This window comes from Mercenaria mercenaria, chromosome 15, assembly GCF_021730395.1.
Source record: "Mercenaria mercenaria strain notata chromosome 15, MADL_Memer_1, whole genome shotgun sequence".
In the NCBI taxonomy this organism is placed as follows: domain Eukaryota; kingdom Metazoa; phylum Mollusca; class Bivalvia; order Venerida; family Veneridae; genus Mercenaria; species Mercenaria mercenaria.
The window spans coordinates 49493592-49499591 of NC_069375.1; positions in this window are offsets into that span (position 1 = coordinate 49493592).

Genomic DNA, 6000 nt, shown 5'->3' on the forward strand with positions numbered 1-6000 from the left:
AGGTTTTAAACATTGCCGCAATTTGACAATTCTCGTAAACGATCGCCACGACTAAACTGCCATTCATAAGCTCCTACAAATAACATACAGGCACGTGCGTGTAATTTATAGCAAATACGTATAATTAATTGAGCCTACGCTTACCTTGCACACCTTTACATAATGTACTTTTAATTTGTTTCAAATCTTTGTCACTTTCGTTCAAGTATTTGAACCAAAAAACAAAACGTTTCGATTGTCACAAAATAAAGCATATTGAATAATATTTATAACAAAGTCAAGCCAGGTAAGAGAAACTTTTGTAAATTACAATTATTTGTTATATCTCAAACTTATGTGTTTGTATTTTATTTGTAGGCTGTTTAGTCGTCACGATCATTTCTCAGTAAATCAATTGTCAAATTTTGTCAATTCCAAAAAAAACCCAACTTATTTCTCAGAAATGAACAACGACATGAAAATTATCTACCCGGGAAGTAAAAAGATATGGGGGGGGGGGGGGTATATTTTGCCTATATCTATTTTGGTTGAAAAATTTACAGAGCGTGAAAAGAAAGGTCGCCGTGACATACGCAACTACAGACTTAAATACCTTTATTCAATCAATATACAGCAAATGGAGGCTGGATTTATTTTTGGGTCCTGAACTGTCTGTTGATGTTTTTAACCATATAGCATCATTATTGACTAAACAAATGTGCCGAATGCCAGTAGTCAGTTTGTTTGTGATCAATTTGATTTACCATATTTTGTTTGCCTAAGATAATGCTCAGTTTTTACTTTTTAAAAATACTAGTTTGATTTCAAACCTAAAACTCGATAGATGTGTAAAAGTGGAAGTGTGACAAATTTAATATTGGTGAGGATTTAAATGTAGTAATAAATGATTTGACATTCTCATAATGTGAATGTTTTAACATACTGACATTACATTTATACAGGTATTTAGTTTGATTAATATTCATAGAAACAATTAACGTTCTTTTTTTAATAATATGAATGATGTCCATTATAAAAATAATAGTTTGCAGAAGATATTTAATGACTCAGGAAATATAGCAGGAGTAAAAGCCCAAAATACTAGTCTAGTGTAGTCAGAGAAGGTCTAGGCAAAGACTTTATTTATACATGTAGTCGGAATTACATAGAAAGCACGTTTCAAATATCTTACAAGGCATGTTGTTTTCTTGTTTTGTTAGTTTGTCATTTTGTAACAGAAGTGTTTTAATTTCTGTACAAACTTAAATGAACAGTTCTGCTCAAAAGAGATGATATCAGAGTGGTAAATTTATACTACTATGTTTGGAAATTGTTGTTGATTTAAAGCGGTTATTCCACATTACAATTCTGTACTCTAAGCTTGTGCGCCGCGGGTTGTGGGGTCGGTGGGGGTGGGGTGGGGGGATGAAAGTAATAACTAAATGCAAGTCTCTTTGATTAAATTTTTAAATTGGAAGCAAGTTGACGCTTATCTTTAGCACAGAAATATACTTTTCTGAGAAAAAATGTTAAAATTGTTTTTAAGGTTGATATACATAAATTATGTAACTGATACTTAATATCAATGAGCCCCATTGGGCAAAGCTAACCAAAATTGGATGTTGATCGGGACAAATCAGGGAGGTTCGGAGGCATGCTCCCATGGAAACAAATTGAATTGCAAAAGAGCCCTTGTGTATTTCGATGTATGTTTGGACGTATGTTCTCCCCGCTTTTGGATTATATCTATAAATGTGAACATCAGCCACTGGACCAATGTGGCAAATCTGGTGTAAATGCAAGCAAATATATCTGATAAAGTTCACCCATATATTTGATTACTGAAGATAGCTTGGCACAGAACAATAATAATACTATAGAAGAACAACTCAAGACAGTTGTATGGTTACAATATTTTATTATAATGATAATTGCTTCGAGGGAAAACTAGAGTAATAACTGTCTAGACCTAATACAAGGTACAAGCAGTTGGATAGGTAGAAGGGAGAAGAAGCAGCAAAATATCTTGTATAACATAACTAGAAGACAGTGGGTATGATTTCTGCTCTTTTTTGGACTTCAGCTTAATATTATACTACTGATAACAGATTTGCGAGCACAGCGAGCAGAATCTTTTTTAAAAACTCTAAGATCTGAATTCTAGGCTTTAAAAATGAATGCTTGCAGTTTTTTCAGGAACAATGTTGTGTTAGTAGTTACACTCCTGAAACAGTGTTTAAACAGTAGTATATATGTGTGTATGTATACTAGAGTGTAGGAGGGTGGGGGAGGCTATTCAAAGGGAGCCCCATCCTGCAATATTTTTGTATTATCGACACTAAATCCTTTCAGAGAAAGTCATTTCGGTCATTAAATGAAGTTTCACAAGTGTTTTACTTTTTTACCTGAAGTAAAGTTTGCATTTTAAATGAACTCTTTTCTTATAAAGAGTTAAAAAATTATAATATTAATGTTCACATTTTGGTCTATGTGTTTGACAGCTGCTCTCTATATAATAGATATGTAATGTAATATTACTGTGTGAGGGGGTACGTCAAATTTTTCAATTTGTGCATGCCAAATCCTGAATTTTAAGGGGATTTCAACACTGAATATTACGGTTGTCGATTACTTTAAGCTTATGTTATATAATGTCAACAAGCCTTTGACAAAAGGTATTTTGAGTAGGTGTAAGATCTTTGTGGGAAAAGGTACTGTAGATGATTTTTTAATATGTCAAATGCCAAATGCTGGAAAACTATAGATTGTTTTCCAAAGTGAAAGTACCATGTAATTGAATGGGGCTAAAATTTCATTTTTATTTTTTTAATTGAATGGCTCCTCAATCTCTCTAAACAAATTGAGGAAATTTGCCTTTGCAATAGACGAATAAGTCATATTGAAATAATTCAACTAGCAGAAAAAAATGCAAATAGCTGTGCACACTTGCACAAGAAAACCCCTGAAAAGTTGTTATGTGTCAAAGTCTTGGACATGACCTATCAGTAAATTTACTGTTCCAAAGCACAACTGCCTTGCCATTTATAAACATATGTGTCCAAGAACATGATTTTCACATGGCAATAAAAAGTAACAGAAAGTGGTTGTTGTTGCTAATTCCAGTTATATACAAATCATACTGAAATACTCATCTTCTGAGAAAAGCATAAAACCTCTAAAGGTCTCCTTCGTTGTATTACATACTTTTCAATTTAAAGAAAAGAAATTGAAACATTTAAGAAATTAATTGTTTTAGGACTTGATACGAAATAAATGGCAAAATAGGATCGGCGAATCCATGAATGACATGTTTAATTTTCCGATCCTGTTAACATCCTGTAAATTACAAAGTGACATTCTAGGACGTATAGATATGGGTCTTGCAGTTAAATTACATACACGCACAGGAATTCTACAAAAAGAGCTTCCTGGCTGCAACTTTACTAACCTAGGGCAAACATTCAACATCAAGGAATCAGTAGACTCTGTTACACCTGCTGACATGTTACCAATATTCCTTGCTTTGCCGTCAAGAGTCGTAGTCTCATATGGTTTCACGATAACTGTCCGTTGATGAAGAAATGTGACAGGTGTGGTATTTTCTCCGGGCAGGGAAGCCAAGGCGTCCGGCAGAGAAGATGACAATCCTTCGGTTCCAGATGACTTCAAATTATTCAAAATGTTGGTACCTATAATCAACGGGACAGTGAGTGAATATGCAGTGTCTGGGACAATCAGAATAGAGACTGGAATGGTAGTTGATGTAAAAGATGGAAAAGAAACATCTAAAACAGAATACCCCAAATATGGTATCTGAGAACCATTAGCACCAGTAATGTCCAAACTAAAGTCTGAAAGCTGACACAACTTTGGCAGTGGATCTAATGATTTGAAAACGGATTTACTGACGGTAGAAACCATATATCCAGTCTCTATCAAACCTTTTGTCAAAGTACCATTGATAAGAATATCGGCCTCATTAGATGTACCAACAAGTGGCAAAGACGAACTAGGGCTAACACTGTGATGAGCTCGACCTTCGATCTGCCCTACGACGAAGGTCGATCGGAGTTTAAATCCGGCTTATCAACATTCTCTTCCTTTGGAGTATCTGCTCCTTTGGACTTACCACCGTACCACTGTTTTCTACTGGCTTGGTTAGCTTTCAAATCTCTAATGTCCTTCTCCATGCCAGAGATTTTGGCATCCATCCGTTCCATTTGCTTGACCATGCTCTGGATCTCCTTAAGTAGTCTACTTTCTACGGTGGTAGCGTACAGTTTGGGGGCAACTGGGTCAGCTGTATCTGACTTCTAGTCTTCAGATGGAGGGAACATTTCCTGTTTCACTTCAGGTTTACATGGTTTAAGGACAGATGTTGGAGTTCTGGACTGGCGAAGATCCTCTTCTATGGCTCTCAGCTCTTTTTGAAGCGTGTTATAATCCATGTGCTTCTCGAAGAGGTACCTTGATGCATTCTTCAGGTCCATATCTCTAAATCCAGACCATAGCCTACTCCTCAGCATGTTGTTCCTGCTTGTTGTATCAAGGTGTCCAGGGACCCTGCTAAGAAGTCGCTCTAGACGTAGACTATAATCTGCAACCGACTCCTCTGCTTCTGCATCTCGCTATAAAACTGCTCCTTGAGTCGTTCGCTCGACTGTACATTGCCATATATACCCTCCAGTTCAGCTATAATTTCTGCGACAGATGCATATTCACCCAAATGGAGAAGAACACCTGGCACTACCCTTGAGGGACTTACGGATAGCCTCCCTAATAATATGGGTGGGATATATGCCCTCATCAAGGAAACAATTTACATCATACCTCCAAATTTCAAACATGGAAGAATTTAACTTTCCATCACCAGAGAAATATGGTAACTCAGGAATGCGAGGATGTACATAATCCATGCGAGGGGTCACAAAAGATCTATCAGCATACTGGGGAGGGCTAGATCCTGGAAATAAATGGGCAGTTGTAGGAGGATGAAAAGAAGCTTCATCAGGATGTGGTCTATCTGCACCAAATCTACTGGACCTCCTATTATATTCTCTCATTGGGGTAGGCGTCACGTTATACGTGGTAGTATGGGATATACCTGTAGTACGTGGGGTACTAGTAAACTCACTGACATGAAATTTGCCAGACTTGCGTAACTCTGAAGCAAAAAATTCTAGATCTGCAGGAGAATACTCCGCCATGATCAAACAAACAAATATTCCTGATCAAAATCAACTCAACAAGGTTCAACTGTACCTCACAAAATAAATTACAGTAATACTGGAAGAGTGGGATCACATATGACAAAAGAAAAAATGTTACATAAAATTCAGGTTTTGGGAAATGGCCCTACTAAGACGCCATACTATTTATAAAGCGTAAGTCTGGGTAGCGATTTCTTAGTTGGAATATCTACAAACAAGGCCTCTCGTAAGATAAAGATTCCCTTTGTTTGGGATCCAGAGCAACAGAAAGTTTTCTCTACCTTGATCGAGAAATTGACTTCTCCGCCAGTCCTGGCTTTCGCAGATTACACCAAACCTTTTATTCTTAATGTCGACGCTAGTTGCAGTGGTTTATGTATTGTTCTTTATTAGACTGGACCTGATGGAAAGGAGCATGTTGTATCTTACGCAAGCAGGGGCTTGAGAGCTAGTGAGAGACACTATCCAGCTCATAAGCTTGAGTTCCTGGCTCTAAAGTGGGCTGTTTGCGATAAGTTCAATGATTACCTATATGGCAACTCTGTGGAAGTCCGTACCGACAACAACCCACTCACGTATGCTTTTTCTTCTGCTAAACTGGATGCCACTAGCCACAGATGGCTTGTTTCTTTGTCCACCTATGACATAAAGATGAACTACAGGTCTGGAAAGGAGAACATCGATGCCGACACCTTGTCTAGAATTCCTTCTTCTTGTCATGACTCCAACATTCTTCTTTCTGATGCTGTAAAGGCTTTACTTTAAGCTCAGTCTGATGGTCCAAGTCAGCGACCAGCTGTTGAGTGTATTT